Source organism: Eptatretus burgeri, chromosome 1, assembly GCF_056783735.1.
Source record: "Eptatretus burgeri isolate ZD-2024b chromosome 1, Ebu_testis_v1, whole genome shotgun sequence".
Lineage (NCBI taxonomy): Eukaryota > Metazoa > Chordata > Myxini > Myxiniformes > Myxinidae > Eptatretus > Eptatretus burgeri.
In genome coordinates, this window is record NC_140961.1 from 108,806,905 (window position 1) to 108,818,139 (window position 11,235).

General features: G+C 45.3%; 1 long non-coding RNA gene across 1 annotated transcript; it reads right to left on the reverse strand.

Moving 5' to 3' along the window:
- Window positions 1-6,749: 6,749 nt before the first annotated feature.
- Window positions 6,750-11,235, reverse strand: LOC147035150 (uncharacterized). The gene is made up of 3 exons (XR_015061407.1): window positions 10,348-11,235; window positions 10,129-10,218; window positions 6,750-7,754 (listed from the first exon to the last, which is right to left on the reverse strand). It is a non-coding gene; the product is annotated as an uncharacterized LOC147035150 (long non-coding RNA).

Here is an 11,235-nt window from a genome sequence, read left to right on the forward strand (position 1 = left end):
ATGGCCCAGAGGTGGACAATGGGATTCATGTCAGGAGGCCGACTTGACCATGGAAGCCGCTTGATCCCATTTCTGTGCTGCCATTCTTTGGTCTTTTTTGGAATGTGGCATGGAGCTCCATCTTCCATGAACAGTGTGTTGTTTTTGACCATCTGACCAGTGGAGAAGACGGGAGAGAAGTCCATCCTCAAGGATAGAAATGTATATTGTAGAGTTGATGTTGTCAACACACTCCACAAGCTCTGACCGACCAGCACTTCAGATTGCTCCCCACACCATCACTGAAAAACCACCGTGTTTGACAGTTGGCAGCAATCGGTTCAAAGAGAACTCTTGACTGGGTAGTCTCCAGACCCATATGCGTCCACTGTCAGAAAATTGGGACTCGTCTGAAAAAAAAAAAATGACAGTTTGCCAAAACTCCAAAGGTCTTGTGACCATCTCGTCAGCCCACTTTCTCCTTTGAATGTTGGCTGGTTTAAGAAGAGGTTTTCTCCTAGCTGCTCTCCCACAATTCCCCGTTGATGACGGTATCACACAGCAGTTCTTGAGCTAACCTGGACCTCCTCTGCAACATCTGCTGCCTTGCAATGGGGAGTTTTCTCAATGGACCGCTTAACAGCTTGAAGACACCTCTCTGCGGGCCCAGGTCGACCATAACAGGAAGCTGTGGATTCCTTGCCTTCGCTGGTGAATTCCACAATCACCCGATTGACCGTAGAAAGCAGACTACCAAGGCTTTGATCTATCTGACGCTGGCTGACTTCACCTTCCGATTGGCCAACAATTCGTCCTCTGAAAATCGCAAAGGTCGTGTGCTCCCTGGGTTTGAGGCATAGTTAAATCGTCATACACCACCCAGGAAGTCGTTTCTACAAATAAATAGTCGAATATTAGTACAAATTACTGAGTAAATCTTGCTTTATACAGATAAAATGAATAAATTTAATGTGTCTATTTACTTCTGTCATATCTCTGTATGTCTAGTGGGTAAAAGGGGGAAAGTGCGTTGTGTGGGTCTCTTGTACTTAGGTCTTTTATATCTGTTATATCCTCCACTTTAACCTTTGACCTTTTCCTTTGCTTTGCACGAACCAAGCAAGCAAGCAAGCACGCCACGTAAATAAGAGTGAGCAGCACGCTACGAGCATTTCCAGCATGCTCACACTGTGGGCGCATCCGGTCAACAACGCACTGGTACATCGTTTTCTTGGAGTTTGTGTGCACATTCCCCATTCAAACGTGCGTGCCAATTCCCAACAATCACCTCACCTCAGACTTCACTCCGCTCACCAAACCTCACCATGTTCACTACAACCGCTTCACACAACTGGCAAAAATACCCCCGCAACAACCCATGCCAAATCCCGACTTCCTTTGACCATGTCACGACGAGCACCACGTGGCACTCGGCCTTCACCATGGACGCCACGTGACAATCACCACTCATTACAGACGCCGCATTGCCACCACCTCTCACAAAGAATGTAAAGACAAGAGCGCCCTGCTCGATGACCGCTGTAACTGCCCCGTGGTTGTCAAATCCACACCGAAACCTCCAAGGTTCCCGGAGGGGACGCGGGTTGAGCTGTTTGAAGGAATAATGTGAGGTGCGAACATGCGCTGGGGCTTATAAAGGGACCTAAAGGTAGCACAAGGATTTCGCCATGATTCCATGTTAGAATGAAGAGCAGCGCATGTTTGAAGCCACAGCACACATCCGAAAACCACAGCCCCATGAAAAGCTCGGAGCTCCGAACCATGCCAAGGTCGGCGAGTAACTGAGCCATTTTCCGGCTCCGAGGCCTGGCGGGGTGTGGCTCCGGCCACTCTGGCCCAATAAGAGGATGGGATTTTGCCTGCAGCTCGTCGAGATTCAGTTCTCGGCCCGTCCCTTCACCCGGTACCATAAAAAAGAGCAGAGCGGAGTCAGTTATCTCTCTTTTTGGTCAGTCTCTCTTTTTTTTGGTCACTTTTTGGGTCAGTCGCTCTTCCAGTCAGCCTGTTCGTGGGTTGTTCAGCCAGCCTGCTCGACTGCACGAGTCCATCCTGTTCACCCTGCTCTTTGCCTTCGTGTTCGAGGCTGTCAGTGCTGGCACCACAGGAACGCGGAGCCAGACAGGATTGACAAGCGGGCAGTCAGCGAGCTGGTCGACATGGCGCGAAAGGCACCGTGAGTCCCCGTAACCAAGCGGGGAGGGGGGATTGCACCCTACTGCTGTGAGGTGGGGAAGCTCCATTCAAGCGATCCCCAATAGAAACAGACATTTACACAGATATGATAGAGACTTTCTCCTTACGCTTCTTCTTCCATCTTTTACATGAACCTCGTCTACTGTGACCGCATAAATGAGCATTAATGCGGAGAAGCCCAACTGTTCTTTTATGGGCCGAATTGAAGGAGCGAACATTCTGACTCGCATTCACATTTTCCTCTTGCATGATGACCCCCCCCCACCCCCCATGTCGCACTACACCACACCTCCCACTCCCACATCTTAGACATAATCAGTATTCCTGCCACCTACCTATTCCTAAGCGTTCTGGGTTGTGTTGGTCTGCTGACCTCACCATGTATTGAGAGGTCGTTTACCCACACCTGCTTGTGTGTGTGTGTGTGTGTGTGTGTGTGTGTGTGTGTGTGTGTGTGTGTGTGTGTGTGTGTGTGTGTGTGTGTGTGTGTGTGTGTGTGTGTGTGTGTGTTGGCACCTGTCCTTGCATAAATTAAGATTGAAGAAGGTAATGGGATAACTGCTCTCTGTCTGCTTTTGTAAGATTGCTTGTCTTTTGCTGCACCCCACAAATTCCTTGCTTTCCCTGCTGTACATACCAATAAATTATATTCACTGCACCACACACCTTTCCTCACTTTGTTTCTAAATGAATGCATTGTGTAGAAATGTTCCCAGCTTGTTTTCGTCTATTCCTTTATTGGCCCAGCATGGCCCGCACCCTAGTTTGGCCAGGACGTTATTCTCCAAAGATTCGCTTCGCAGCCAATACGTACTTGGCAGTTCCGCTCAGCTGCACCTGAACCGGTAAGTAATCTGGTTAACACAAGTATGTATCAAGGGTGTGTTCCGCGGTAAGGAGGTCACGTGACCTTTAGGTAAACGGATTATTAGATGGAGCACCCTAAGTCATGTGGTGGAGTTATTGACGTTCAGGGTCGGTTAGCGACCAGCCACGTCACAAAGTTATTCATGTGCAACCGCCTGCGATTCCGGGGAGTAACCCAAGGAAGACCATCCCTCGTGGCCTCCCCATGATGCTGGGACCACAATGATATATACATTCATAGATTTATACACACCAATATTTACACAAAACGAAGCCAATACATATAATATTTACATACAATACATACCTGTCTTTTCATATGAGCAAATACCACCTGTCGCTTCACTGATGGAAACACTGAGATTGGGGGGGGGATAGGGGGTGAGAGAGAGGGGTAGAGGGAGAGTGAGGAGATAGAGGGTGAAAGAGAAATGAGGGAGGGGGAAAGAGAGAGGAGGGGGGAGGGAAGGCAGTGAGAGGAAGGGAAGGTAGACGTGTGGTGGAGCATTAACTACGATTCATACAGTCTCATCAAAATGATTCTGCATAGAATAACAGTGAAGATGGAAACAAAATAATATCTGAAATCCATTTTCTACCAGTCATACTGCAAATATACCTGGTGTTGGCTTAATGGTTCAGGTGGTGGGCTTGGGATCCTCGGATCTGGAGTTCAAATCGCACTCTGCTGTTGAATTAATAGCAGGTGGGGGGTTGACTCTGCCTGTCATCCTTCTGAGGTCGCCAAAATGAGTGCCAGCTTGCTGGTATCCTGTGTTACAGTGGCGACCCGTTCAGGATTGTGCCCAATAGCCAAGGAGACGACTTAGGCAGCACCAACACTCTGCACAGAGTGTGGTCCCAATGGATGGATACTATAAATACCACCCAGAGACAAACACTGCCCAGATGCGTCTGGAGCCAAGCTGTCCACAGATAAATACCATCCGGACATGTCTGGAGGCAAACAGCACCCGGACATAACCACTGTCCAGACATAATGACCGTCCAGATACTTCCAGAGACAGACAGACACAGAGAGGAGTGTGAAAACAAAAAAAAAAGAAGAAAGAAAGGTGAGGGGTAGAGGTGGGGTTAAAGAGAATGATATGTTCTGCTTAATAACCGAACACATACACAAAAACAAACTCGTGTCAGAACAGCTGTACACACAATGACACAAGACTTTTAATGTAATTTGCTGCCATATCTGCAAAAACTTTTATGTCCCAGTTCCAGAAAATTTGTGGGAACATGAACTAAAAGTCACCACTGAAAACGGAAGTACCTACCGCTCACGTATGACCTAATCATCCCATTCAGCATGAACATCGAAAACAAAGTGTTGCAACCAGATATCATACTTAGGTACAAGAAATGAGAGAAGGCATTGCTTATTGAGGTGTTAATAGCAGTAATTTTTGACTAAATTATGCAGAAATCAATAAAATGACCAAACACCAAGACCTCAAGAATGAAGTGAGAAGATCCTGGAAGCTGAAGAATGCCAAAGCTGTACCAGTGATAGCTGGACCTACGGGAATGATGACAAAGAACCTCACACAGATATTAAACATAGGGGCAACCCGGGGTGCTCAGCTGGATAAGATAACAGGCAACCACTGGGAGACATGGACATGACCCACAAAATATATAATGGAGAAGAAAGTAAATACCTATGGATTTTTTTTTAATGCCATGAACAAACCTTGGTACATCACAGGTGATAAAGGTTGTGATCAAGTTTCATCAAAATTGTGTGTGTGGCTTCAGAAAAAAAAAGCAAATATATATTTGGGGGGAGGCAACCCCCCCCAAATATATATATTTGGGGGGAGGCAACCCCCCCCCTCTCCCATAGAACCCCTTAGACACAAGTTTTTTTTTATGTCGTGAGCAAACTTTAGTACATCACGAGTGGTGAAGATGGTGGTCAAGTTTCATCGGAATTGTGTGTGTCGTTTTGAAGAAGAAAGCAAATACATATTTTGGGGGAAAACCCCCTTAAATTTCCTCACAGCCAGATTTTTCTACTGTCATGAAAAAAAACTTTGGTACGTCATGGATGATGAAGGTTGCCGTGAAGTTTCATAGAAATTGTGTGCATTGTTTGAGATGAAAGCAAATACCTCTTTGGGAAGGTAACCCACTCCTCCCCCCCCCCACCCCCTTAAACTCTGTAGACCTCTTCAGACCCCGTTTTTTGTTTTTATGGCATCTCAGGTGATGAAGGTTGTGGTCAAATTTAATTGAAATCGTATGTGTAATTTCTGAGAAAAAGTTGCAAGTATTTGTGGTCGGACAGTCGGACGATGTGCCATTCCATAAGCTCCCCAAAACTACTTTGCAGGTGAACTAAAAACCATCCCTGGGAATATTATTACAAACGAACGACAGTTGGAAGCTGTCTGGGGCTCAGCGACGATCCTGAAGAGAGTCCACGGCACAAAACATTGAGAACAGAAGACTTCACAGCTTGGTCCGTGAAACGTGACCCCTTACCGAAATAAAGGTGGATGCTTTGAGCCCACCCTGGGAGGACTCCATTCCACACTCTGAAACTCGCATATGTAGATACCAATCAAACACACACACACACACACACACACACACACACACACACACACACACACACACACACACACACACACACACACACACACACACACACACACACAATGAGACCTGGTAGGTCTCTGTTTCACCCCCTGATGAACCCCACCTACATGTGGAGATAGCAGGCAACAGCAGCAACTTCCAGATACGTGAATAATATATACATATATATGTGGGAGAAAATAAATTATATTACTGTACTCTCAATTATAATTGTTGCTGGTGCTTTTTAAATTTAATTTTTATGCTGCAAGTCAAATTGGATGTCAGTGATGCTTCCCTTTAGCTAAGAGTCTTTTGACCTAAATGTTGATACAAGGAGTGTCTTGCTATGGAACAAAGTGACCTGGTTGATAACACCAACTTTTGCCATGATTATATCATTCACATTTCACCTAGGAGACACGTATTGCAGTTGGAGTTCTTTGCCTAAGGTTTATCAGCCCTCTCCACTCTCCCAAAAGTTTATAAAAGCCAGAAAAAGTAATCCTGTTTTAGTGCAAATCATTGAAGATGTTTTACCATCTCGGTGGCTTGTACTCCTTGGTACCAAGTAAAAATAAAATTATCTGATGTAATGTACTTTCCGTGTGGACAGTGAATTAATTGTGGCTTTCATTTGAGTAACAGGATTTACTTCGAGTCGGTTAAACGTAAACTACAAAATTCTACAACACATATATATATATATATATATATATATATATATATATATATATATATATATATATATATATATATATATATATATATATATATATTGCTGCGGGCGGGGGACCGGTGGCGAGAACGACCGCTAGGTGGGGGAAGTTACGTCATCTCCCAACAGGCTCCTGGAATTGTAGGCCATCACACACGGATAACTCCGTGAGGCGGCGGGTCGCTTAACCGACCATGGACACTAATACCTCCACAGCGTAGCGTATGACCTTTTTGTCTCGAAACAATTTACCTAATTAACCACGCGGTGTCGTCTACCAGGGAAGCACGCCCTCGGCACGTCTTCCTCGAACTGGGTCACGCTACCGACTGCGTAGAGTTCCAACTACCGTTCGGGTGCAGTCGAGCGGAACTGCCAAAGCCGTGCCGGCTGGGATGAGCAGATTAACGGGAACAAAGACCCAGCTAAAACTCAGATCCGAACCATGCTGGACCAATGAAAGAAAGGATGGAAACGAACTGGGAACATTTCTACAATTGTTTTATTTACAGCAAGAAGGACATGGAGCAAGTTTATCGTGGATGTACAGGAGATTTACAATGATCAAAAACACTTATGCAGTTGTACTTTGCAGATGGCGCTACACACACTGACACACACAAACGAAAATAAAACCCAGGTGAATTCCAAGGAACCTCGCAGCCAGGGAGAGACACGAGCTGGGGTCGCGGCTCGGTTGGGTACCTGCACGTTGGAGGGAGGGGTGTTCCGTGATGCAGCACCTGCCAATGGTCGTGCAGCTCGGACCAGTCACACACGTGGGGCTTGTGTCTGTGGAGGAACCCGAGCAGAGTCCCAGGGCGGGGATCATGGTCGAGGACAGGACCCAGTGAGAGGCCTGGTCGAGGATGGGTGTCCTTGGTCATTATCGGAATCAACCAGATGGATCGCTCCACCAACGAAGAACGGCCATGCACCACCACCCACAGGCTCACGAAAAAGCTCTCAGTCTGTCAATCCTCCTCGTACACTGGACTGAAGAGTCCAGAAAAACTCCAACAAATGCCCCAGCGGATGCAGAACTGAACTGAGCCTTTTGACTGAACTCCCCCGAACGCGCGTCTCCGAGGGTTCCTTCGTAGTCCATCCTCAGCGGGGTGGGGCCTTGGTCAAAACTGACGTCACTGTCCGCCCTGATTGGAAGGGGCTCCCATGGGTCCGCCCTTTCCCAGGCACCGGCGATGCCCGCCCACTCCACGCGTGTTTGGGGAAGGTGAATGACGGTGCAGCCACACTGCGTAAGTTTGGCGAAGCCGAGAAGGAACTGGAACAACGAACGTGGAGATTTTGCCTCAGAAAAACGAGTCCCTTTAGACAGCAGGTGGACAGTGGTACGCTGTGGCCAGCAAACCGAGGGCTGCAAGCGCGAGGAAGGTACCGTGGTTCCATAAAAGGGGAAATAAAATGATTTATTAACCTAACTAAAAAAAACATCGCAACGCACCCCTTCGATTTCCCACTAAACATGAGGGGTTCTGTCTACACATATACTTAATGGATAACTGACTTGGGACACCTGTATGTTGTATGCATATGGTTCCTAAAACCGTAACAAAATATATATATATATATATATATATATATATATATATATATATATATATATATATATATATATATATATATATATATATATATATATATATATATATATATATATATATATATGCCTGGTGTTGGCGCAGTGGTTAGGGCAGCGGCTTGGGATCCAAAAGGTCCTGAGTTCAAGCCCCGTTGGGCCACTGAATTAATACACCAGGGGGTTGACTCAGCCTGGCATCCTTCCGAGGTCGGCGAAGTGAGTACCAGTGTACTGGGCTGGTGTATACCCCGGTTAAAATAGGTGTACCATATCCCTGTGTCATAAGGGGCGACCAGGGTTGCGTCAGGAAGGGAATCCGGCGTAAAACATGTGCCAAATCATTATGCGGATCATGATGGATGAAACGCTGTGGCGACCCCCTAATGGGAGCAGCCGAAATAAGAAGAAGAGATTGATTATATATATATACACACACACACACACACACACACACACACACACACACACACACACACACACACACACACACACACGCGCGCTCTACGTGAAGTTTCGAAAGTGAGGGTTCATTAGGACGTCAATATATCCAGTGTTCACAATGCGATTTATCGAATTTCTTTATACTAGTACGTGCCCATACGTGCGTGCAAAAAATATATATATATATATATATATATATATATATATATATATATATATATATATATATATATATATATATATATATATATACTAATAATAATAACTTTCAAACCGCGAGCCAGAAACAACAATCACACAGGCCGTTCCTTCACTATCGCGTACCCATACGTGTGTGGCCGTAAGTGCGTGCCCGTACGTGCAAACCAAAAAAAAAAGTAAATAAACCAATGTGACCCTTAGGGTGACCCGTATCTTGCCAAAAGGTGACCACGTGTGACTTCTTTAAGGTCACACTGAGGTGAACAGAGCTGCTATCCACCAGGAGCGACTCCTTGAGGAATATCTGCCTAAGAGAGATTCCGATGAGAATCGTTCTACAGAGTAACCATGAAAAATATGCTTTTACCTCATAACATCATCAAATGACGTCATGTCTCAAGCATGACATATCAAGAAAGCACTCATCGAGGTGTTCAATTTGAGGTACTACACGATATGGTTCCTAAAACTTGAAAATTTGACCTTGGGGTCAAATATGTTTGACCTGAGGAGCTAACCATGAGGGTCAAGGCCAATCGCCACCAAAAATTAATCAGCTGAGCGCCAGACCATGAACTATATTCCCATGAAGTTTGAAGACGATCCGATCAAAATTACTCAAAAAATAAGGGTTTCGTTGACTCCCCTGATTTGCGACAAAGTGACCTTGACCTTTGACCTTGACCTTCAAAATTTTGTGCACTGAAAGGGACCTCTATCGGCCTCTGATATGCGAAGTTACAAAAATTTCCAATGATAACTGTGCTCTGCAGAATTTTTTATTCGTGATTACAGACAAACAAACAAACAAAAAACAAAACATTCAAGCTGACTAACATATCTTGCAAAAACTTCGTTTTGGCAAGATAAAAAACTTTCAAACAAACACACAGTCCATTCCTTCGTTCTCGTAAACGACAAATGGATTGGGACATTGTGTTTATCTATAAATGTGCATTAGAAATCGAGAAATTATTGGAACACAGTCATCACTATCAGGAAGTGGTGCGTGCCTGTACGGAATGTTCACATGCATTCTACGAATTATCGCTTGCATTGATGTAACAACTGCTGTGATACTTACACATACACAGAGTTAATTAAAATCAAGTTTACCTCCCTGTCTTTGCTAGCCATGACATTCGCTGCCATTGACCATTGCCACTCCTACGCCACGGTAACTAAATATCACCCTTTCCCCATCGGCCACGCCTACGCAGCAACGTGTCCTGTCATTGGTTGGTAAATAAATGGCCATAATTTGGGAAGCACTTGTCCGATTAATATCAAACCTTGAAAAAGGCACATACTCAGGTCCCCAGCAATATACCTGGCAAATTTCAATAAGATTGGACCAGTGGTTGTCGAGAAACAGCGGTCACACACACACACACACACACACACACACACACACACACACACACACACACACACACACACACACACACACACCTGGAATTATAGATAGATACAATCTTCCTTGTTACATTTTTTGTGTCAAATTCACCTTCTGAGGTAGTCAGCACGTGCAGAAGAGGGTTTTAAATTGCAGACGCTGTTTTCTCAGAGTGGCATTACTCATCTCAGCAGTGACAGTCTGTGGACGACAGATGTAATAACGTCAGCGAATGACCGATGTCATGACGTCATTACGCCTCAGCGGTGACGTCACACGTCGCCATGCAAACGAATGTAAAAATTAGAAAATCGCCAAAAATTCCCAAACCTGTCCATCTGGCGCGATCTCACATAGCCCATGCTGTTCATTAGACCACAGAGCACCCGCATGCCGAAAGTGGTGACAATCCGTCTGGTAGTTTCGGAGGAGAAACGTCAAATTACGTGCAGACGTTAACAGAAATTATATATATATATATATATTTATACAAATGGAAATACGAAGAGACTCAGTTATAATACAGAGCATATCCCAATAAACTTCATCCTGGCGTCAGGATAGAGACGCAGGCCACACCGATCAAGCGATAATTAATCATCTGATGGGAAGAAAAAGGTTTCCATCACACAAAATATATGTACTTACAAGATGGCGACCACTTTAGGGTGACGTAGCAAAGGTGAAACAGTAAAATTCAGCTCACATCGGGGACGGATTGATAACATTACAAAACGGCAGAGAAAACACCGAATCTCGTCGCTCACGAGAGCCCTTTATTGGGCATGTTTCCACACTTTGTGTGTGCGAGATGAAGTTTGTGACCAAAAATGGCTCACAAATCTTCTAATAAAATCTGAAAATATTTGGAAAAGTACCTGAGAGAAAGGAAGGTGCCTCTGCACAAGGAAGGAGTTGGAGACCATTCTCAGTTCATCCAAAGCACCGAGATCGTGCAGTTGCTTGTACGGTACTGCAAAATCCCAATGACGTGGGCCGGTGCAAGGCCCGAAGGATCGCAGACGGGTGCGTTCTATTCTACCAAAACCCCCGACGGATTGCTACCAGTGAATGGACCTTAAACCTTGCAGGAATACCTCCTGTGAACATGGCAGGATCGGTTATTTAATTAATGGACGTCTGCGATAGGAAAGACGATACTGCAAGTCACTACCGAAAGAGCAATGGCTACCGACTCTTCAACAAAGAACATCTTCA